Source organism: Monodelphis domestica, chromosome 6, assembly GCF_027887165.1.
Source record: "Monodelphis domestica isolate mMonDom1 chromosome 6, mMonDom1.pri, whole genome shotgun sequence".
In the NCBI taxonomy this organism is placed as follows: Eukaryota; Metazoa; Chordata; class Mammalia; order Didelphimorphia; family Didelphidae; genus Monodelphis; species Monodelphis domestica.
The window spans coordinates 69,963,491-69,989,081 of NC_077232.1; the positions used below are offsets into that span (position 1 = coordinate 69,963,491).

General features: G+C 39.4%; 1 protein-coding gene and 1 non-coding gene across 3 annotated transcripts in view; one reads left to right on the forward strand and one right to left on the reverse strand.

The window, feature by feature from the left end:
* The window catches only part of PTPN5 (protein tyrosine phosphatase non-receptor type 5), a 129,163-nt gene that overhangs the window by 50,292 nt on the left and 53,280 nt on the right, over positions 1 to 25,591 (reverse strand). The window lies entirely within an intron of this gene.
* Positions 7,579 to 7,685, forward strand: LOC130455316 (U6 spliceosomal RNA). The gene has a single exon (XR_008913230.1). It is a non-coding gene; the product is annotated as a U6 spliceosomal RNA (small nuclear RNA).

The window sequence follows — 25,591 nt, forward strand, 5'->3', positions numbered from 1 at the left end:
GTTGTTAAGCTCTCAGCATCCACTGGTAGATCATGAGCTTGAACTTCTGTTGACATTTCTTCACTTTTGAGACAGTTAAATGATATAGCCCTTAGAGAGCAAGACTTGGAGTCAAGAAGACCTGAGTTCAAATGCAGACTCATCCACTTACTAGATGTGTGGCTTTGGGCAAGTCACTTAACCTTTGCCTCCAATTCTTCATTTGTAAAATGAGGATGATAATAACACTTGCTTCCCAATGCTTTTGCAAGGATAAAATGAAATAATTTTTGTATTGGCAAACCTTAAAGTACTAAATATAAATGGTAGCTATTATCATTATTAGTGTGGCAGGGTAGTTATTGTATTCAAATTAATAGAGACTCATAATGGATAGAGTTATTAGGAAGATATGAATTCAAACCTCACCTCTGTACTTACTAGCTGTATCACTCTAGATATGTCACTTCACTTTTCTGAGACTTAGGTTCCCTATCTATAAAATGGAACTAATAATACCTGAAATATTTATCTCAAAAGTTTTCTGAGAGGCTTAAATGAGATAATATATGTGAAGTGCTTTGCCAACCTTAAGCACTAGATAAATGCTAAATATGCTTATTGTTGGTATTATACTTTTTATTTTAAAGATATGTGATTTTACCAATTACATGTAATAAATTTCCACTTAAATTTTCCAAAGTTATACCATCCAAATTGTCTCCCTCCTGCCCTTCCCTCTCTCTTCCTGGAACTGGTAAGCAATTCAGTCTGGCTTATACATGTATTATCATGCAAAACACATTTCCATATTGATCATTTTTAAGAGAATAGGTATTATATCTTAAAAAAAATAATCCTTACCTTCTGCCTTAGAATAAATATTATGTATTGGTTCCAAGGCAGAAGTATGGTAAGGACTAGGCAGTGGGGGTTTAGTGACTTGCCCAGAGTCACACAACTGGAAAGTGTCTGAGGTCAAATTTGAACCCAGGATCTCTAATCTCCATGCATGGCTTTCTATTTCACTGAGCCACCTAGCTTCCTCTTGCTATTACATCTATTAATTCCCTTGATATTCTCGATCTTTTGTTCTTCCAAATGAACTTTGTTATAATTTTTTTCTAATTCTATAAAAAAGTTTTTTGATAGTTTGATAGGTATGGCAATGAATACGTAAATTAGGTTAGGTAGGATTGCCATTTTATTATATTAGCTCATCCTACCCATGAACAATTAATGCTTTTCCAATTGTTTAGATCTAGTTTTATTTGTGTGAAGCGTTCTGTAGTTGTGGTCATATAATTCCTGAGTTTGTCTTGGAAGTTAGATTCCCAAATATTTTATACTACCTAGAGTGATTTTAAACGGAATTTCTCTTTCTAACTTCCTTCTGAGATGTGTTGGAAATATATAGAAATGCTGATGATTTATGTGGATTTATTTTGTATTCTGCAACTTTTCAAAAGTTATTAATTATTTCCACTAGCTTTTTAGTTTATTTTCTTGAGTTCTCTAAGTATACCATCATATCATCTGCGAAGAGTGATAGTTTAGTTTCCTCACTGCCTACTTTAATCTCTTCAATTTCTTTTTCTTCTCTAAGTGCTACAGTTAGCATTTCTAGTATGATATTAAATAATAGTTGTGATAATGGGCATCTTTGCTTCATTCTTGATCTTACTGGGAACTTATCCCCTATTGCAGATAATATTTGCTGAAGGTTTTCAATAAATGCTGTTTATTATTTTGTGGAATGGCCTGCCTATTCCTATACTTTCTAGTGTTTTTATTAGGAATAGGTGTCTTTTGTCAAAGGCTTTTCCTGTGTCTATTGAGATAATCATGTGATTTCCTCCTGCTATCACATCTAAAAGGTGTTTTTAGAATGAAAACAAGGCAAAACAATTATCCCTCAATTAATAACTCCCTTTGGAAAAACAAGCACATTTCATCATATTGTTAGGCTTAATGAATGTGCCATTTGATATTCCAATAGTTTCTAATAAATAGGGCAGCCATTCTTTAAAGAAACAAACCATTCTATCAAGAAAATATGGCCAATATAATCTCATAGGATGGGTATTGACATCCCCCGGCCACAAGTGACATATATGACACTAATATTCATAATCATGGTGGTAATGATGACGATCACAATGACAGATCTGGGGACTTTCTCCATCTGTCCAACTTATCCCTTAGTATGAAGACTGCATTGTCCTGGCATCTGAATTCCAACTTGATAAAAGCCTGAGCAATTTGATGGTGCTAAATCCCATTCTGAGAAAGACAAGACTGTACCTTTAAGCATAATTCCGGGTTTAGGTTTCTAGAGGGCAAGAAATAGTGGCAGGCAGTGGTTCCAAATAAGGCCATGTTGATGGGGATGAAGATGGGGGAACAAGAGAAAAAGAAAACTATTACTCTTGCCATGGGAAAGAATAAGAACATCACTGAGGGGAGATTGAAGTAGTTAAAACTCACTAGCTTCAACTCTACCATGGTCTGGCTGAGGGCAGGGGCTTTGTTCTTTAAAGAAGGATTGGAGATGAGACCATGATGCTCTCTCTGCTCTCCCTCCATAGGCTGCTGCCATTTTCTTCCTGACCCTCATTCCATTTATCCCATAATAGATTTCCACTATACTCCTGGATGCACCATGGACTGGTGCTCTAAGGGTTACCCACTAGGGTAGCTGGGAAGAGAGTTGAGCTTGTTTAGTTCTTTTCTAGGGGAGGACTAGAAGCATTAGACTAGTCACACACAGCAGAGTTGTGACTGCCAGAGTGTTAAAAGGTGAGGAGCCATAAAGGAGAGACCAGGAGTTAGAATCAACAAAATTAGAAGGTGAAATACTAGGGACCGGGCAGACAACTAGGAAAATGAGGCTGGGTTGGAGCTTAGCAGAGACTCCAAGACAATTTGCTTAGTTTCCTGTGGGCTTTTATGCCCAGGTAAATGAGGCCAGCCCTACCTGTCTACTTCTCTTGAATTTGGTTTAGCTGTGCTGCAATATACCACCAGCAGCATCGTTATGTTTGGGGCAAACAATTGCCTGTAAATGGCAGTGCACCCAGCATCACACTTAGGGAACTGTGCCAGCACAGAGCAGAAATTTGGGGTTAATATGAGAATCAGGGACTTCTCTGTCTCCTAAAATCTCAGATTTAGAGCTAGAAGAGACCTTAGAAGTCATCCAGTCTAAGCCTCTCATCATTTTACAGATAAGGAAACCCAAACTTATACAAGTTAAGTGACTTGCCCAAATCAGATTTTGGGTAATAAAAAGCAGACTTGGGATTTGAACCCAGATCCTGTGACTATAAATCTAGTGCCCTTTTCACCATACCACATCATCATCTGTAAATAGAAAGGGGGTAGCCTCTGACTCCCATCCCTCTTTTACAATACAGCACAGGACCATGATTCCCCCCCACAACATCATCCCAGCATACATCCCAGTGGAGACACTCCAAATCTGAACACGACAGCTGCTAGGGAAGCAGGGTGCTGATGTCAGCAGGAGGTCTGTGGGTGTGTACATCACCTGCGCTCCCACGAGATAACCAGTTGTAGCACTCTGAGTGACATTCAATGACAGGCTCTCCGCAGGCGGCTATTGTGTTCCCCACACTTGATGCCACTGTCACTTGTACTGGGAGGCAGCTGTTTTCACCCCTGCCCCAAATTATTCTTGAAGGGATTGTATTAAAGAATCTCAGAATTGGGAGACAACTACATGGCTCAGTAGATAGAGGGCCAGGTCTGGAGATGGGTGGTCCTGTCTTCAAATATGATCTCAGACAGGTCCTGAGCTGTGGGACCTTGGGCAAGTCACTTCACCCCTATTGCCTAGCCCTTACTGCTCTTCTGCCTTGGAACCAATACACAGTATTGATTTTAAGATAGAAGGTAAGTTTTTTTTTTTTTTTTAAGAATCACAGAATTTCAGAAGTCATGCAATTTAACTCGTGCCAACACTGGAATCTCCTCTACATACTTCCCAAGAAGCAGTCATCTTGCCTCTATCCAAAAATTTCTATTGATAGGAAATTCACTACCCCTCCGAGGCTGCCAGTTCTACTTTTGGACAGCTTTAATTGTTAAGAAGTTTTTCTTTAAGTTGAGTTGAAATCTGCTTCTCTGAAACTTCTGCCCACTGCTCCATCTGCTCCAAGCAGGAATTCCTTTTCCATGTGACTGCTTTTCCCATCCCTGCAAACTGCTTTTATACTTTACCCCATTGTCTCCAGCTTAGACAACTCCATTTCCTTCAGTGATTTTCTTAAGATGCCATCTCATTACCCTGGTAATAACCCTTCTCTGGTCTGTCAACATCCTTCCGAAACTGTGAAACTCAGTTTCCTAAACTCAGAAATGACACTATGAAGTATTAAGTGAATGGAGTATCAAGGATGACCATTTCCTTTTTTCTGGACACCATGCTGTCATTATCACATCTTAATTTCACGTCAGCTTTTTTGTCTATTTTGTCACATTGATTTGCACTGGACTGGTAATCCTCTAAAACCTGTGATCTTTTTTTCAAACAAACTTGTCCTTCCAGTCTATCCCATCTTTTACTTATAAAGGTTGATTTGGTAAAACTTATGTATAATTTTTACCATCTGTAAAACTAGTGAATAATTTTATTTTTATTCCTATTCCATTTGGTCTTGATAAATTTTGCTCATTTTTCTAGAGCATTAAGACCATTTTGTACCTGGTCTTTTGACATGTTAGCTCTCTCTTCCATTTTTATGTCATTTGCCAGTTTGGTAAGCCTACCAATTTATACCTCTGTCCAAGTCACTGATAAAAATGTCAAACAGCATAAGGTCAAAAACAGATCCCTTGGGATCTTCCTCTAGGTTAAAATAAATTCATTAATGGTTACTCTTTGGGTCCAATGTTGAATATCCTAAATTATGTTGTGATCTCTCCCACATTTTCCTATCTTTTCTCATAAGAATGTCAATTAAGATTTTGTTAACTCCCTTTCTGAAATCTATGTATTCTCAGTCTTTAGCATTCCTTTGATCCAGGGCATTGTGAAAGGGAATTCTTTATTCTCTTTGTCTATTTTGAGTTAACACTTTGTAAGCCATCAAGAAAGAGAATTCACAAGTCACTTACTTGAAGAAGTAAGAGAATTTGCAAGTCACTTGTTAAAATGAGTGATAACTCCAGAACTCAAAGCACCCCTACTTAACACTAAGTAAGAGTGTATGCAAGTCATTTGCTAAAGTGGGTGATAAGTCAATCAGTCAGAAACTTGTGAATCCTATGATAAAAGTTGATACCTTCAGAAGCCTATGATAAAAGGTTGACACCTCCAGAGGTCTATGATAAGAGTTAACACCTACAGAGGTGAGAAGTGGATCCTACAGACACTGGCCTCTGGGGTAATGTTAGGCAATTTGGAAGCTGTGATTGGCCCCTGTAAAGATAATTTTGGTGTTTTGACTTAAATCTAAACGATTGGTCACCAGGGAAAATTCCCCAAAAATAAAATACCCAAGTCAGCTGGGAATTATGGAGATTTTAATTAATAGAGAAGGAATTAAGGGGAAAAAAGAGGGAGGGAGGGAGAGAGAGAGAGAGAGAGAGAGAGAGAGAGAGAGAGAGAGAGAGAGAGAGAGAGAGAGAGAGAGAGAGAGAGAGAGAATATGAATTAATTTAAACTACTCTGGCTCAGGCTGAGCCAGGCAGTAGTTAAAGGCCTTGGTCAAAGTGGCCTCCCTGAGTCTAAGGATAAGGGAGTCAGTCTTATCACTCACCACGAGATTGTCTCCAAGGAAGCTCCAGTCCCCCACTGAACTCAATCTCCTGAACTGAGTTCACAGACCCTGAACTGACTTTTTTGCCTCCTTTTAAAGAGAATTTTCTCATGTCACCTCCCCTAAATTTTCACGTCTACCAATCATAGTAGATGCTTTTTTTCCAGGACTGCCCATTCTTAGTTCTCACCTTCTCTGGTTAGATTATATCTTCTGAGTACTTCACACTTCTTTGTTAAGCTTGCCTTTTGTGAGTTACTTGACCTTTTTGTGATTAATTTAACCTTTACAGGTACTTAACACCTTTTTGTATTAGATCTAAAAATAGACCTAGCTTAAGGTTCTAGCTTCACTATAAGGCATGAGTTAAGTACCTTCATTGTTCAATCAGGAGTTTACAACTTTATCTTCCCCTCAAGTATGTCTAATTAGGGTGGAGTAATTTTAAAAGTTCCCAATACATTCCTAATTCTGTTAGACCAAGTATCTCCATTGTTAAATTAAGAAAATAGCTAAATCAAATCTTCTAAAGTACAGTATGAGTAGTTTTTAAGATTCATACCTCTCTGAAGAGGGGAAGGGACAAGAAGCCACTATAAAGGCCCTGAACTTCTTTGACTGGAGGGAGTCTTATGCAAGTAGTCTTCTGGAGATAGCATTCTTCTTAGACCTGAATCTGGAGTTTGAAGGATCTTACCTGGGACTGCTTCTTGGGAGAGTGAGTAGCTGGCTTTCCTTTCCTGGCATCTGGAGAGAGATTAGTTTCGGAGAGGCCTTTCCTTCTTGGAGAAGCCTTGTGGGTGGAGCTCCCAGGTCCTCAGAGGGTTAACAAGCCTTGCCCAAGGAGCAATATTTAGTGTGATAGGGTAGACATCTTCTATACCTTCTTTTTGTATTTCTCTACTTTCACTCTTTCCACCCTTTTTGTAAATAAAAGCTATTAAAAGTCATTTTGACTTGAGCTATAATATTTTAAATTGGCAGCCACCATAATATTTTAGAATTCTCACATACTTAGTCAAACTCTTAATTAAATTCCTTACAGCATGTAAGTAACCCTGTCAACTCTGAACATTCTTGCATACTTCAAATACACTGTGATGCAACTAAGCAAACATAATTTTACAAAATTCTCATGGGTTTCTGTTTTTTTTTTTTTGTGTGTGTGCTTTCAAAAGCCTTCCCCAATCTAAAAGCAATAAAGAAAAAAAAATCAAGCCTCCTTATTAGAGGAGAGGTCTGATCCCTATGGAACTTCCAGAAAGTATTAGGGACCTGGGACTGACCAGAAGTCAATCTCTAACCCTTAGCTGAGAAACCAAATTGTTTTAGGTAAAAATGTTTCCATGATTTTCCTTAGCACAGAGGATGATCCAACTAGGGCTTGCCTTTTTCCATTCAAAACATACCTAAATGTTTTCAGTGATTCTGTTCACACATAAGGCCATCCTCACTGGAGATTTAGACAAAATTTGTTTTAAATTTGGTTACCCCAAGGCAACCCCAATGTTCCCAAAGGATTTCAGACAAAGTATCAGGATAATTCAAATAGAATTCTTACCTTACCCCTCACTAGTACAAATAAGTTCATTTAAAAAGTAAAGAAACTCAGAAAAACCTCAAGGAGATGCAGAGTTCTCAAAATGGGATTAAACATTTGAGGTTGAGCACCTGAGATTTCTAAGACAGCTAGAAAATCGTATTCTATGGACCTGCAGCTAGTAAAAATCTCAGACTAGGTATCTGAACTCATTTCTCAATAAGGAAGCCAGTGTGAGGCTGTTTACAAGTAAAAAGATTTTAAAAACTAAACTGAGTGCTTGCTTCAGCAGCACAGATACTAAAATTGGAACGATACAGAGAAGATTAGCATGGCCCCTGTGCAAGGACTACACACAAATTCGTGAAGCATTCCATATTTTTAAAGGTCTAATTACTCAAATTTATAAAGAGCTAAACCAGTTGTACAAAAAATCAAGCCATTCTCCAATTGATAAATGGACAAGGGACATGAATAGGCAGTTTTCAGCCAAAGAAATCAAAACTATTAATAAGCACATGAAAAAGTGCTCTACATCTCTTATAATCAGAGAGATGCAAATCAAAACAACTCTGAGGTATCACCTCACACCTAGCAGATTGGCTAACATGATAGCAACAGAAAGTAATGAATGCTGGAGGGGATGTGGCAAAGTTGGGACATTAATTCATTGCTGGTGGAGTTGTGAATTAATCCAACCATTCTGGAGGGCAATTTGGAACTATGCCCAAAGGGTGATAAAAGACTGTCTGCCCTTTGATCCAGCCATAGCGCTGCTGCGTCTGTACCCCAAAGAGATATTAAGAAAAAAGGCTTGTACAAGAATATTCATAGCTGTGCTCTTTGTGGTGGCCAAAACTTGGAAAATGAGGGGATGCCCTTCAAATGGGGAATGGCTGAACAAATTGTGGTATCTGTTGGTAATGGAATACTATTGAGCTCAAAGGAATAATAAACTGGAAGAATTCCATGTGAACTGGAAAGACCTCCAGGAATTGATGCAGAGTGAAAGGAGCAGAACCAGGAGAACATTGTATACAGAGTTTGATAAACTGTGGTATAATCAAATGTAATGGTCTTCTCTACTAGCAGTAATGCAACGATCCAGGACAATTCCGAGGGACTTGTGAGAAAGGATGCTATCCACATCCAGAGGAAACACTGTGGGAGTAAAAACACCGAAGAAGGGAAACTGCTTGAATACATGGGTCAAAGGGATATGGCTGGGGATGTAGACTCTAAATGATCATCCTAATGCAAACACCAACAAGGAAATAGGTTCTAATCAAGAACACATGTAATACCCAATGAAATTGTGTGTTGGCTGCAGGAAGGGTGGGTGGAGGGGAGGGAGGGAAATAATGTGATTATTGTAACCAAGAAATAATGTTCTAAATTGACTAAATAAACTTATTCAAATGGGGAAAAAAACTAAACTGAATATTTGAACTATAATAGTGTGCTCTGGGCAAACTGTTTAAACAATGGTATTAGGGAACCTAAAAATTTATATGGCTCATCACTTCACTATGCCTAAGGGTACAGTAATTGAACAGATCTGAGTACTTAAGCATTCAAATAAGCAAAGGTTATCACTAAGAAGCTGGTATAATTTGTAAGGAAAAGTCACTGGAAAACACAGTCCAAAATAAAAAAGCAAAATACCAATTTTTATCTAGTGGATCTAGGATATCCAAGAATCAAGAGTCCTGGATGGAGAATCCTTTCTAGTATGTCCTTGTGAATTTGAAGAACTCAAAATTTATCTTGCAAGAAGCCTCCACAGTATAGCCCTCCCCCCACGGAGGGATCCCTCAATTCTCACATGCTTTGGTGGCCCTGGTCCCAAGAGGGTGGCTAATTATTTCTCTTCTCAGGATTCTAGGGATAATGCTACAGGCCTGGAGTTTCTAATACTAGTTCTAGCAGCCCCAATCTGGCATTTCCCACTGATTAGCACCCAGACTCAATGAGCTTTTAGAATGGGTATTTTCTAAGAAGCTATAGCAAGTTGTTACAGAAATATCTCCCCATTCTAGGGGCTCATACTCCCCTTGCAAATAGAAAGTTCCCATGGAGAGTATAAGCACATACAGTCAAAGGGTAAGCTCATAGTTCTTGGTCCCTGGAAGTTCTTTTTTTTTTTCCCTTTGAAGAGTCCTAATAAAGTCTCCTTTTTAAAAAAAATTAAAAAAATAATCCTTACCTTCTGCCTTAGAATAAATATTATGTATTGGTTCCAAGGCAGAAGTGTGGTAAGGGCTAGGCAGTGGGGGTTAAGTGACTTGCCCAGGGTCACACAGCTGGGAAGTGTCTGAGGTCAGATTTGAACCTAGGCCTGGCTCTAAATCCACTGAGCCACCTAGCTTCCCTAAAGTTTCCTTTAGGTGTAGCCCTCTGCTCAGCTATAAGGGTCAATGTGCTAATAGAGTCTTTACGCTGCCATTCCTTTGTCACTAATTATCACTTAACAGCCACTGATTTCAGTACAAATGGGAACTACATATCTTCTGATCTTGTGAAATTTATAAGTCCCCACTTGGGATGGTGGGTTGTGGGGGGAGAGAAGGAAACTCAACCTTCCCTCCCCCACCAAAAGCAAATTCCTCTTTAGGCAAGTTCTGCATTCCACCACTGCTCTACTTACTGCTCCTGGAAGGAATGATTCCAAACTGGCTTAGAAGTATTTCCAATTCACTTAGCTAATCACAAGGTATTTTCTGTGTGGAATCATCTGTCATTATCCAATGACAAAGCTTCACTCTTCAAACTGATTTAGGATTTAGTTTGCAGCTTTCATGATTGATTGACTCAATGGAGAAGTCTGAACCTTTGGTGTTTACACTAATTAGGGTAGGGGTAAAAACCCTCATCTTTTCATTATAACACCATGATCAACCATCTACAGTTTGAAGACTTCACCGTTGTCCTTTTTTTTTTCCTTTTTGAAAATCAGGAAAATGTTTGCTCACTTATAATTCTGTGGCACTTTTTCTATCTCTAAGATTTTTCCTAAAATCATCACTAATGGTTCAACAATCACATCACATAGTTCTTTCAATACCCCTGGATGTCCCATCCCAATTGGTCTAGTCTCATGTAGGCCAACCACGTACCTTTTTCTCATATCTTTATTTCTTTTAGGTTCTAAAATTTTCAACCATTTTTGGTCTATACTGTCTAGTCTCAGGCTGAGAAAACAGAAATCAGAAAGGAATGAAATAATTCTATCTTCTTGATCTTTTCTGTGAAGAATCATCTATCTCAAGTCACCCTATTACTTCTTTGATCATATTCTTGTTTCTAACTTAGCTAAAATAAATAAACATTCAAACAAAATGATATTGTGGTGTTCCTTAGCAAACATTGTTCACTGTTGACCATTCTGAGGTTTAATATTCCTGACACTCACATTACAGAAATTTGTCACTCTTTTATATCCACTTTTACTTAACTTGACCTTGCTTCCGCCATCTTTACAAGATTCTGAAAACATGTATCAGTGAGTTCCCCATGCATCTGATGTGGATGATTCCCCTGTTTTCTACTGAATCAGAACTGTTCAAGTTTGTATTAGATAGATGGATAGATAGACAGAAATATAACTACAGACAAAAAGAAAGGAACCTACAGTCTAATGGGGAAAGACGCATAAGAAGAAGCTGAAAAGCAGGAGTTGGAGGAGGGGAAGATGGTGGAAAAGTTGGGAGACTCAGGGAAAGAGCCAGGAGAGGAGATACTGTTTGGCCTCAGTCATTTCTTTAATCTGAGGGTCCAGGCAGGAATTCATGAATGGGAAGAGGGGCCAGCTGCACCGGCAGAAGCATTTCCAGGATAAAAAGGTCACCAGGGAGGAGGTGGAAAAGTTGGGAGAGTGAGGAGTGGAGCCAGAAAAGGAGAGAGAATGTCTGGCCTGGGCCATTTCCTCAATCCGAGGTTCCAGGCAAGAACTCACCAGTGGGAAGACAGGGCCAACTGCAGGGGCAAAGGCTTCGCTAGGGTAAGAAGTGGGTGGATGTGGATGTGGAAAAGTCCAGAGTCAGGAGTGGAGCCAGGAGTGAAGTGAGCTAATGAAGTGAATGTCACCAGAATTTTGTTTCTGAGAACATCTTACTCATCCTGAAATGACTCCTCTATCAGGACTTTTTTTTTTCCCTGAATTTTGTAATTCACCCTTCCCAAGGATGGTAAACTTTAAACCATATGCAGTTTCCCCCTCCTTATCTATTACAAAATATAAAATAAATTGGTCTGTTTCTAATCTTTTCTCCTTCCTAAAGCAGTGTTTCATTTATAAGGATGGGGTTGAAACCACCTCGCCCCATTTTAGCCTTGATACCTTAAGTAGGTGAGAACACTCTCAATCAATTACAGGTGTTAGGCCAAGTGAGAAAGCCATTAGATGAGGTGCAACTGAGGCCAGAAAGGAAGTCTGCTCCAAGGGCCCAAAGGCTTTATTTCATCACACCTTTGAGTTCTGTATAAAAACATCAAGTAGTTGAAACTGGACAGTTCCAAACTGGAAAGTGCAGAACATTCTAGCTAAACCCACTGAGAAGTAACTATGGAAGTAGGTTGGTGGGAGAGAGAGAAAAAAAGCTTCAGCTTTGATTTTGGGTTTCCTCCCCCCCCCCCATTCCCTTTAGCTGGCCCCAGGGGATGTTAGGCTTCCCATCAACACCCTAGCATCGAACCCTAAATCAGTGCTTCCATCTGGACTTAAGTTTGTGACTCCATCAGAAGCCCAACAAAGAAATTATACCCGTCAACTTGGAAAAACACAGAACCACTAAAGTAGTCCACAAAATCAAATCTTAAATAGGGATAAGAGATAAGTCCTTAATAATCAGCTGCCATACAAAAACAAGCACTAAATACCACCCAGTCAAAACTCTGGGGCTCAGGGGACAGTGTCTCTGAGAGAATCACCGCCAAAGATGATTTTCCAAAGAACAACCGAACATAGAGATCTTATCTACCTTTTGGGGAACTATAGACAGAGATGTATGATTGACTGACTTATACAATGGCTACAGGGAAATGAGAAATCCAAGACAGGATTATCAGGGAGAGGCTGATGCTTTACAATGGATACTAAAGAAAGAGTCCAGCCAAGGGCTGGGCTACCTGGGAGAGAACTGTGATACAATGAGAGAAATTTCTTTTTTTTTTTTAAACCCTTACCTTCTGTCTTGGAGTCAATACTGTGTATTGGCTCCAAGGCAGAAGAGTGGTAAGGGTAGGCAATGGGGGTCAAGTGACTTGCTCAGGGTCACACAGCTGGGAAGTATCTGAGGCCAGATTTGAACCTAGGACCTCCAGTCTCTAGGGCTAGCTCTCAATCCACTGAGCTAACCAGCTGCCCCTCTTTTTTTTTTTTTTAAACCCTTACCTTCCATCTTGGAGTCAATATTGTGTATTGGCTCCAAGCTCCAAGGCAGAAGAGTGGTAAGGGCTAGGCAATGGGGGTCAAGTGACTTGACCAGGGTAACCACAGCTGGGAAGGTCTGAGGCCAGATTTGAAACTAGGACCTCCCATCTCTAAGCCTGGTTCTCAATCCACTGAGCTACTCAGCTGCCCCTGAGAGAAAATTCTAAGACAAAAAGGGTATTTAAGATTTGAGTATGTCTACTAATGGCACTAAACTGGGATCACTAAATACTTTACAGTTTATTATTTAGCTAGAGGCAGGTCAGTCCAGGACTTCCCTCAAGTTGAGTTCCCAAGGGATAGGGGTACACTTGGATTCCCCAAATACAGTTGACAACCAAGTCTAAGAAGAGCTTCTTGGGCACCTCAAGAATGGAAGAAAAGGATCTCCAGCAACTTTTGTCACATGCGCTTTCTAAGTTTGAACCCATTTCCCCCTGGACTCGGTATGTCTTTGTGGGAGTATGTTAAAGACTTTTGGGGAATGATTTCTATCACCTATTTTTGCTATACTTTCTAAAAGCTATTAAGACTAGTTGCAGCTGCTAATTATGGAAAAGACACTGTTTGGGGCTTGAGTAAATGGCATTAGAACGTTACTCCCAACTCCTCATTTGATATTGTTCAGCTGTATCTGACTCTCTGTAACTCTGGATGACAGCTATCCATGAGGTTGGCAAAGATACTGGAACAGTTTGCCATTTCTTCTCCAGTGGATTCAATGGATCTTTTCGTCAGGCAATTAGGGGTTAAGTGACTTGCCCAGGGTCACTTAGCTAGGATGTGTCCTGAAACTGGATTAAAACTAAGGTGCTGTAACCATTGATCCACAGTAGCTTTTTCTAACTCCTCATGGGTATACCCCTAAAACTTTGAGTGGGAGATAGAGCCTTTCTCTGGGACCTGAAAGTCATCTATGCAATCAAAAGTTGGGGTCAAGATAATCATAATTTATAAAGACTATGTACTGTCAACTTGAAATCTAGGAACCCCAATTTTGCCCCCTCTTTGGAAAATGCCTTACGGGGAATCCCAGACTGACTTTGTTTCAGATTGAACAATAGACCTTATTGACCCAGTGTAGGTGGGATTAGTGGATTCTCATTTCCTTTGAAATATGGAAAAGCCCAATCAATCATACTTCCCTGACCTTAGATCCCCAAAGGTTATATAAGCCCCTAAATTCTATTGTTCTTTGAGATCATCTTTGGCAGTGATTCTCTCAGAGACCTTGTCCCCAGAGCCCCCAGGGTTTGACCTCTGTGGGATATTTAATGCTGGACTCTCTGTGGCTGGCAATGTTTAAGGACCTGTCTCTTTCCTGATTAAAGGTTTCGTTTTGCTGACTAGTGGTTCTGTGTTTTTCTAGGTTGACATTATAGGAAGCCCTTATTAGATTAGAAGTTCTGCCTGCCTAAACCCCCTCAATAGACTCCAGACCACAGGAACCCATTGAGTTCCAGTTCCAGTCCAATAACTTCCTGTGAAAGGGTCTTCCCCTTTGAAGTTGGCCTTGGAGGAGCTCAGGTTTGAGACCTCATACTGCTTCCCTTTGGATTGACATGTGGGCGAGTGAAAAGGCTGACTTCTTTTCCTTGGCTTTTCTGGAGAGGCCCCTAGTCTTGGGAGGCCTTGTGGCTAGAAAACTTGTTTAATTAACCGCTGTGACCTCCTTTTCTGGGACCTCTGAAGCCCTTCTTGGTTCAGACTAGGCTGGCACAGTTCTCTCTCTCTCTCTCTCTCCTCTCTCTCTCTCTTCTCTCTCTCTCTCTCTCTCTCTCTCTCTCTCTCTCTCTCTCCTCTCTCTCTCCCTCCTCCTTCCCTCCCTCTCTCTCTCTCTCTCTCTCTCTCCTCTCTCTCTCTCTCTCTCTCTTCTCTCTCTCTCTCTCTCTCTCTCTCTCTCTCTCTCTCTCTCTCTCTCTCTTTCTCTCTCTCTCTCTCTCTCTCTCCTTTCCCTCCCTCCCTCCCTCCCTCCCTCTCTCTCTCCCTCTCTCTCTCTCTCTCTCTCTCTCTCTCTCTCTCTCTCTCTCTCTCTCTCTCTCTTCTCTCTCTCTCTTCTCTCTCTCTCTCTCTCATTTTCCTTACTTTCACTCTCTATATTTGTAAATAAACTACCATAAAAGTCATTCTGACTTGAGTAATTCATTTGGAATTAAGTAATTAATTCCTGGCTACCATACTCTTAAATATTCAGTCCAACCATAATTTTACCCATTACAATTCAAATCCCTGGAATCCGAACGATATCCCAGACACTTATTTTTCAGCAGCCTGCAACCTGAAAGAGGAGTCCATAGAAGAAGGAGCCTTACAGCCACAAAAAGGCGAAGTACTTCAAGTCTCCAAGACAACTGAACTGGGCTAAGTATCCCTTCTTTTGGTTTTCTTTTCATTGCCTTTTAGAATTTTTCCTGAACCAGGTATAACATTTGCCATGTTTTATTTTCCTTTGGGAATTCTAATAGTATACCCTGAAGCAAGGCCCCTTTACGGAGAGAAGTAGAAGGAAGAAGAGATAGTTCTTATTTCTAGTTAAAGTAGGAACATTTCAACTAGTAACATTTTAATATCTGTTCATTTGAAAATGTACAACAAAAGTTCCAGAGTGCTTTTCTAAGTATGCATAACATATTCAGTATATATGTAGAATGTCAGAAGAATTTAGGAAAGAGTAATGGAGCCTGATAATTTTTTTTTAAACCCTTACCTTTTGTCTTGGAATCAGTACTGTGTATTGGTTCCAAGGCAGAAGAGTGGTAAGGGCTAGGCAATGGGGGTCAAGTGACTTGCCCAGGGTCACACAACTGGGAAGTGTCTGAGGCCAGATTTGAACCTAGGACCTCTCATCTCTAGTCTGACTCTTAATCCACTGAGCTATCCAGCTGCCCCCAGCTTGAGAATTTTTATGGAGATAATTGTTAACAATTCTGTTGCTCAGAATCAAGTCCAGAATCAACATGACTCCCTTTATCCTTTGAAGAATATGATGTCTAAAAGTTATAAATATTGTACATAGTTTTTCTCATTCTAATACAAAATGTTTACTCTTAGGATTTTGTTGCCTGGAGGGAAAAAAAATCATCATTTATACATTAATACCACTATTTGTAATAGCAAAAAAAGTTGAAAGGAACTATGTTCCCATTGATTGGCAAAAAGATGCTAAACTACAGCATGTGATACATTGGGATATAATTACATAAAAACCAACAATAAATAAGAATTCAAAGAAATTTGAGAAGACTTTTATGAATAGAAACTGTCCACATCTACAAAAATGAAGCTGCCATTAAGCTGCAACAAAACTCTGATAAAACACAAAGGGGATTATTACAGTTAAAGCTTTCCTTTTCTGTTAGGGGAGAGAGACTGGACTTTTTACTTTAATGATATAGAGAACACCCAGATCAGGAAACTCCCTCTCTCAATGGAGGTTGACATTTTCTCTCCAACGTCTAGATTTATACAATTTATAGAGCTCTGAGATGCTAAGTGATTTCCTTGGGGTCATACACTCCGTATCTACATCCCAGCTTGAACCCAGGTCTCGCTGCTCTGCTGAGCTCCTTTTTTAAAAAGTAATTGCTAAATTACAAAAGGGTTTGGTTCCATGTACAATTCATCAGAATCACATTTGTTTTGTTGAAATGTTTTCTGGAATTCCTCTTTTTGTTTGTGTGTGTTTACATTTATATCCTCAGAGAAAAGAATTAAATAGTCATTAAAGCAAGTCAAGAATTTATTAGTTTCCCTGCTTTTGGCAGAGACAGAGATTCAGTAGTCCAAAAAAATGGAGGAAGATTTTCATCACTAGGCAATGAGGTGGTGTGGTGGATAGAGCTCAGGACTCAGAGTTTCTTCCTAGATCTAAATTTGTATTCTGCCTCAGACACTCCCTTAGCTGTGTGACGCTGGACAAATCACTTAAACTCTCTGTGGCTCAAGAATAGTAACCTCATCAGTAAAATCAGGATACATAGAGCACCTCTGGCTCAAGGCTGCTGTGAGGACCAAATGAGGTAACATATGTAATTGTTCAGTTGTTTCATTTGGGGTTTTATTGGCAAAAATACTGGAGTGATTTGCCATTTCCTTCTCCTGTTAATTTTACAGATCAGGAAACCAAGGCAGACAGGGTTAAGTGACTTTTCCAGGGTCATACAGCTAAGAAGTCTGAGGCCAGATTTTAATTCAGGAAGATGAGCCTTCCTGACTCTGAGTCTGGCACTCTATCAACTGTGCCACCTAGCTGCCTTTAATATATGTCTTTTGTAGAACCTTAGAATACTATATAAATAGTAGCTATTATTATTATTATTATTATAATCATCACTACTATATTCCATGCCTCGTATATGTTGCTTCTTGAACTCAAACATCCATTTCCATAACTATCTGGTTAGGTGGTCAAAAGCAGTGTTGAGGGGGCAGCTGGGTGGCTCAGTGGATAGACAAGAGGTCTTGGGTTCAAATTTGACCTCTGACACTTCCCAGCTGTGTGATCCTGGGCAAGTCACTTAAGCCCCATTGCCTAGACCATATCACTCTTCTGCCTTAGAACCAATACAAATACATAATATTGGTTCTAAGGCAGAAGGTAAGGGTTTAAAAAAAAAGCAGTGTAGGGGGCAGCTGGGTAGCTCAGTGGATTGAGAACCAGTCCTAGAGATGGGAGGTCCTAGGTTCAAATCTGGCTTCAGCCACTTCCCAGCTGTGTGACCCTGGGCAAGTCACTTGACCCCCATTGCCTATCCCTTACCACTCTTCTGCCTTGGAGCCAATACACAGTATTGACTCCAAGATGGAAGGTAAGGGTTAAAAAAAAAAAAGCAGTGTCAAACTAGAATAGAAAGAAGGCCACTAAGCCATACATAAGGATCTTTGTGGGTACATAATGACATAGAAAATAATATAGTAACATTATCTATATTTTATTGTATTTTTTTTATTAATTTAAAATATCTCCCAATTACATTTTAATCTGGTTCAGGCCATATAGGGGAGTATTGGTGTCCACATGTTGTCTTTGGGCCAAATATTTGACATCTCTAGTCTTGAGTAAACAGTCATCAGAATATTCCTTCTGTTTCTCCTTTAGTGGATTCTCAAGCCAATAATCGCACCATATTTTCTCTTACTGGCTCACAGACTTACTCATGGCAGGATATTTTAAAATATGAAATGCAATTTCACTGCTCTTTTTATCTATCAGTTCCTCTTCTTTTTTTAACCTTCCATCTTAAAATCAAAACTATGTATTGTTTCCAAGGCAGAAGACTGGTAATGGCTGGACAATGGGAGTTAAGTGACTTGCCCAGGGTCACACAGCTAGGAAGTGTCAGAGGTCAGAATTGAACCCAAGGACCTCCTGTCTCTCAGCCTGGCTCTCCATCCACTGAGCCACCCTGCTACCCCCTCATCTTCTTAACTTGTTGCTCATTTCCTATATTGGCTCAGGGCCCAGGGAAGAGGGCGTAGCATTTGGGGCCTCTGTTTCTTCTTCTTTGGGGACAGTCATCCCTTTCCTGCCTCCCACATAGGTTTGCTGCGATGATGAAATGAGGATGAATGGCAAAGAGAGTTATAAATAGTAAGGAACCAGAAAAATGACTCACTTGGCACTTATTGTTTTGTTTTATTAGCTCACTCTTCTGGTTATGAATCTTGACTCCAAAATGGGCTTGTAAACTTCCAGAGCCCAGGGACTAACCCCATGTCATATTTCTCTTGTGATCATCCAGGCTCCATCTCTGGGCTAGCCATACAGAAGAGACTCATTAAAAACTTTCCCCTGTTGCGCTAGGGAGTAAATGTTCACCTCCCTAAGGGCAGGAATGGGCTTCTTTCCCTCTTTGTGTCTTCACTGCCTAACACAGTACTTTACTTAGAACTGAGCATGTGAAGGAAAAGTGATATTTGTCAGTGTGAGTGAATACAAGTATGGGAAAGCTGTAGAAACTCCTTTTAGAGGTAGTCTGCAAGATAAATTAGTTGGTAAGCCCTAAGGAGTCCCTGAGGTATTTGGAAGATAAATAATTCCCCCCAGGGTCACATACTTAATAAATGTCAGAGAAGGGAATTGAACCTCTAGAGTCTTCTTAAACCCAAGGCCAGAATTCAATCGACTAAGCCACACTGCCTATACAACGTGCCTCCTATACAGTAGGCACTTAACAAAGGTTTGCTGAATACAGTTGAATTGCTTTGGGTTCCTCTAATGTGAATTAGGCAGGAGAAGTAGCAGGTGCTACCACAGGGTGTGAAGATCAATGCTTTTGGGATGCTTCATTCATTCATTTATTCATTCATTTTTAACATTCAGATTTTTCTTTTTAACATTTAGTTTTTAAAATCTTGAGTTTCAAATTTTCTCCCTCCCTCCAGGTACTCCTCCACTCATTAAGAAAGCAAACAATAGACCCTGGGCAAGTCACTTGACCCCCATTGCCTAGCCCTTACCCTCTTCTGCGTTGTCAGTCAATACACAGTATTGACTCCAAGATGGAAGGTAAGGGTTTAAAAAAAAAGAAAGCAAACAATATAATATCAATTAGATACATAAAGTCATACAAAATACATTTCCATATTAGCCATGTTATGAAAAAAAAAGCAAGAAAATTCAAGCAAGTGGGAAAAATATCCCTCAGTCTATACTCACAAGTCATTGGTTGTAAGGGTTAAAAATTAAAGGTTGGACTAAATTTATCAGAAATGTGGTTGCTGAAATTAATTATTCAAGTCAGAATGACTTTTTATGGTAGTTTATTTACAAAAGGAGAAAGAATGAAAGTAAAGGAAAATGTGAAAGAGGATAGAGTAAGTATAGAATTTAACATACTAAGTATTTTGCTCTGACCCCTGGCTCAACCCAGGCAGGGTTAATTAATCCTCAGCGGAGGGCCTGGTGATGAATAAAGCAAAGGCTCCAGCCATGAAACCTTTTCCAAGATGGGGCCTCTCCAGAGGCTAGTCCCTCCAGAAAGCCAGGAAAGGAGTCAGCCTTTTCACTCACCCACTTGGTATGCACTCACCCATTTGGTATCCTAAAGGAAGGTCCAAGAGCTGCCTCACCAATGTCAGGGTCTCAGGTCCATGAAGCAAATCCTTCACCAGCCTCCAACTCGAACTCCAACTCGAATTCAAACTCTGAACTCCAAGGAATTCCCTCTCACAGTTACAATTCCTTTTAAAGATGCTTCTTTGTGTCACTTCCTGTGCCTTCCTCTGCTTTATGTGGACCAATCACAGTCTTAGAATTTTCTTAGGACTGCCCAGCGGGCAGTCAGTCATTTCTGATTTATCACTCACTTTTAGCACATGTGGGTTATAGACCTCCCCCCACTCAAGTGTAAAGTGGGGTGTATATGCTTCTGGTGATTAAATCTAAAAGTGGGCAGGGGAGAGTTAATCCCATATTCACATAGTTCACTTTCTGAAGATAGACAACATTTTTCATCATGAGCTCATTGGAATTGTCTTGGGTCATTGTCTTTTTATTTTTAACCCTTACTTTCTGTCTTAGAATCAGTACTGCGTATTGGTTTCAAGGCAGAAGAGTGGTAAGGGCTAGGCAATAGGGGTTAATTGACTTGCCCAGGGTCACACAGCTGGGAAATGTCTGAGGCCAGATTTGAACCTAGGACCTCCCATCTCTAGGCCTGGCTCTCAATTCATAGAGCTACCCAGATGCTCCTAGATCATTGTCTTGATCAGCATAGCTAAGATTTTCATAGGAACTGAGTCAAATTCATAAAAATAAGAGACCTTTCCCAAATAATAAATGGCCAAAGTATATGAACTGACAATTTTCAGACAAAACTAAAGTTATCAATTGTTATATGAAAAAATGCTCTGAATCATTATTTGTTAGAGAAATGCAGAGCAAAAACAACCCTGAGGTATCACTTGTGAGGAATTGAGGGGATTGGGATACGTAGTTAGTTGTGACAACTGAGTGGACCACACTGACTCAATTCTGGAGCTAGCTTACTTCCCTTTCTATTGATGGGCTTGTTCCAATTCCTGTCTTGTGATAAAAGTTTATTCAATTGTGGGAATTGGAAGAAAACCTTATTGCATTGTTTAAATAGTCCCAAAGGGCTCGAAAACTGGACCAATTGTACCTGCTTTTTAGAGATTGAGGTCTTAAGTTATGCTGACTAGAAACACAATCAGATCCTAAAATTGAAATAAGTAGTTTTTTCATGATCATACAACTCAAGCAACTCCTATGTCTTATCTGAAAACTGGCTCTGTCTAATCAATTGGTTATTGTTTCTGTGTTCCTTTGATTATATACATACATTAGGAAGGAATCAGACACCTCTTTTTTCTGAATTCAAGGAATTGCACTTTCATGTGCACCAATTTACCCTTGGAAAATCCCTAATCTTTCAGCCAATTAGAAATCAAATTATAGGAGTCTAGGTCAAGATGGTGGCTTAGAAGCAGTGGAAGTTCAGACCTCTTAAACCCTTCCTTACCAATTACAATCTGAATGCTCTCAGGGGACTGAAAATCAAACCTAACAACAAGACAGAGCCAAGGAACCCTCCTGCTGGACTCAATTCAAAAGGTACACCCCCCAAAAGCTGGAATCCGAGAAAACTCGGGTTTAAGGGGAAGGCAGAAGGAGGGTCCCAGGACCCCTCCCCCCACCTAGAGCTCAAACCCTCCAGCGGCAGTGGGAACCTCTGGGCAGGCAAAGGCGCTGGTCTGGAGGGTGTACCTTGCAGGTAGGGTTGTACCAGGCTTAGAGCATCGAACACAGGTGGCGGGGAGGGAGCTGGAGAGGGAGCATAGAGCTGGCAGCCTAGTCAGAACTGTGAAGACCCTCCATATTGCTCCAGCCTTCCAGGAGGTTTTGTCTTCAGGGCATATCCAGCCTAACCCAGCTGAACTTAATCCCATCAAAAGTCTTCAGAGCTCAGGGAAGCCCAAGTTCCAACACCCCTCCCACACAGACTGCTGGACTTTAATCCAATCAAAAGCTTCCAGAGAACAGGGAAGCTCAAACTCCAACACTCCTTCCCAATAGACTGCACTGAGAGATCTTCTGTCAAAGCTCCAAGAGGGGAGACTGACAGAAAACCCCAAAACCAAAAAAATGAGAGGAGCAAGAGCACAGACAAATACAGGGAGCAAAGAAGGTGTAAATATGAGCAAACAACAGAAAAAGAAGAAAGAAATTACAATCTACAGCTTCTGTACAGGCAACAAACCAAGAGCAGAGGAGGAGGCAAGCAATAAAACAGAAATCCCAGCGAAGTGGATACAGGCTTTGGAAGAACTCAAAATGCAATTCAAAACACAATTAAGAGAGGCTGAAGACAATTGGAAAAAGAATTTAAAAACTAAGATAAGTCATCTGGAAACAGAAAATAGTGTCTTGAAAGCCAAAATCAACCAGCTTGAAAGTGAGACAAAGGAGATGAAAAATGAGACAAAGAAGACGAAAGATGAGGCAAAGGAGATGAGAGATGAGGTAAAGAGAATGAAAGATGACCTCCAAAGAAAATCAGACCAGAAGGAGAAGGATGACCAAAAAGCCAGGGATGAAATTCAGTCTTTAAGAACCAGAATACAACAACTAAGTGACTTCACAAGGCAGCAGGACACTATAAAACAAAACCAAAAGAATGAAAAAATTGAGGAAAATATGAAGCATCTCATTCACAAAACAGAGGATTTAGAAAATCATTTGAGGAGAGACAGTTTAAGAATCATTGGTCTACCAGAAGACCACAACAAAAGAAAAAGCCTGGACACAATACTACAGGAAATTATATGAGAAAACTGCCCCAAAATTCTAGAACAAGAGGGAAAAGTGGAGATTTGAAAGAATCCACAGATCACCTCCTGTACTTAATCCCCAACTGTATAGCCAAATTCAAGAACTATCAGACCAAAGAAAAAATATTACCAGCTGCTAAGAAGAAGTCATTCAGATACCACAGAACCACAGTGAGGATAACACAGGATCTGGTGACATCTACACTGAAGGACCAAAAGGCATGGAATATGATCTTCTGGAAAGCAAGGGAACTAGGTCTACAACCAAGAATCAACTACACAGCAAACCTGACTATATTCCTACAGGGGAAAGTATGGTTATTCAACAAAATAGAAGAATTCCAAGAATTTGTAAAGAAAAGACCAGACCTGAACAGAAAATTTGATGCCCAAGCACAGAACTCAAGAGAATCATCAAAAGGTAATTAAAAAAGAGGGAAAAAATAAAAATAAAACAAAACAAAACCCACCCACCCTTTTTTAAAGAGACTCAATAAGTTAAAATGATATGTATCCCTATAAGAAAAAAGGTCATTGGTAACTCTTAAAATTGTTATTATCAACTGGGAAGCTAGAAGAATTACACTTAGAGGGAACAGTGACAAACTGTATAGGATGAAATGACAAGACATAAATAGGCATATAGATATATGTATGCATAAGTGCATATACATGTGTATATATACATATATATGTATATAACTAGAACTAAAAAGAGGTTAATACTAAAAGAAATGGGAAAAGAAACAAAAGGGGATAAATTTATATGTCACAAAGAAGCTCATGGTGGGAGGGGAGAGAACATCAATGCACTGGAAGGGTAAAGAGGATGGAGATAGGAAATACTCAACTCTTATGTGCATTGAAATTGACCCCAAGAGGGAAGAACAATGTGATCCATTGGGGCAGAGAATAGATTTGCGCCCTATAGGGGAGTAGAAGGGTAACAAATGGACTGGTGGGGAGGGAAGCAGTACAAGGGAGGGAGAGGGTGGGGGGATAGTTTTAGAAAGACTGCAAGGAAAATAAGGTGGGGAATAAGAAGGGAGGGAGGGAGAGAGGGAAGTAAAATAAGGGTGGGAACTAGGGGAATTGATTAAAAACAAACATTGGTGTAGAAGGAAATAGTGAAAGAAGAAAAGGCAGGACCAGGAGTAGAAATCAAAATGCTGGGAAATACACAGCTAGTAATCATAACTCTGATGTGAATGGAATGAACACCCATAAAATTCAAGCAAATAGCAGAGTGGATTAGAATCCCAAACCCTACTATATGCTGTCTACAAGAAACACACATGAGGAAGGTAGATACACATAGGGTGAAAATAAGAGGATGGAGCCAAATCTATTGGGCATCAACTGATAAAAAGAAGGCAGAAGGTCACAATCAGTATATCTGACAAAGTCAAAGTAAAAAATGAACTAGTTAAAAGAGATAGGGAAGGTAATTACACCCTGATAAAGGGGCAGTATAGACAATGAGGAAATATCAGTACTCAACATGTATGCACCAAATGGCATAACATCAAGTTTTTTTAAATTTTTTTAAACATTATTTTATTTGGTAATTTCCAAGCATTATTTGTTTAAACAAAAATAATTTTCTTTTCCTCACCCCCCTCCCCACCACCTCTCCCATAGCTGGCACATGATTCCACTGGGTATCACATCTGTTCTTGACTCGAACCCATTTCCGTGTTGTTGGTATTTGCTCTAGAGTGTTCATTTAGAGTCTCTCCTCAGTCATATCCCCTCAACCCCTGTAGTCAAGCAGTTGCTTTTCTTCGATGTTTTTACTCGCACAGTTTATCCTCTTCTTGTGGATAATGTTTTTTAGATCCCTGCAGATTGTTCAGGGACATTGCATTGTCCCTTCCAAGTTCTAAAGGAGAAACTAGTGGACCTCAAGGATGAAATAGACAGAAAACTATACTAATGGGAGATCTGAACATTCCTCTATCAAACTAGATAAATCAAACCAAAAAATAAATAAGAAAGTGGTAAGAGAAGTAATGAAATCTTAGAAAAATTAGAGTTAGTAGAGATGTGGAGAAAAATAAAATAGGGACAAAAAGGAATATACCTTCTTTCAGCAGCACATGGTACATTCACAAAGATTGACCATGTATTAGGCATAAAAACATTGCAAACAAGTGCAAAAGAGCAGAAATAATAAAATGCAACCTTCTCAGATCACAATGCAATGAAAATTATAATTAGTAAGGGTACATGGAGAGGTAAATAAAAATTAATTGGAAATTAAACAATATGATTCTCCACAACTGGTTAGTTAAAGAATAAATCATAGAAACAATTAATAACTTAATTGAAGAAAATGACAATGATGAGACATCCTTTTAAAACCTATGGGATGCAGCCAAAGCAATACTCGGGGAAATTTATATCCTTGAATTCATATATTAACAAATTAGGGAGGGTAGAGGTCAATGATTGGGCATACAAATGAAAAAAACTAGAAAGGTGAACAAATCAAAAATCCTCAGATGAAGACTAAATTAGAGATCCTAAAAATCAAAGGAGAAATTAATAAAGTTGAAAGTCACAGAACTATTGATTTAATAAATAAGACTAGGAGCTGGTACTTTGAAAAAACAAATAAAATAGACAAAGTACTAGTCAGTCTAATTAATTAAAAATCCTCAGATGAAGACTAAATAGAGATCCTAAAAATCAAAAGAGAAATTAATAAAGTTGAAAGTCACAGAACATTGATTTAATAAATAAGACTTGAAGCTGGTACTTTGAAAAAACAAATAAAATAGACAAAGTACTAGTCAGTCTAATTAAAAAAAAGGAAAGAAGAAAACCAAATTGACAGTATCCAAGATGAAAAGGGAGACCTCACCTCTAATGAAGTGGAAATTAAGGCAATCATTAAAAATTATTATGCCCAATTATATGGCAATAAATATGGCAATCTAGGTAATATGAATGAATATTTACAAAAATATAAATTCCCTATTCTAACAGAGGAAGTAATAGACTACCTAAATAACCCTGTATCAGAAAAAGAAATTGAACAAGCCATCAAAGAAGTCCCTAAGA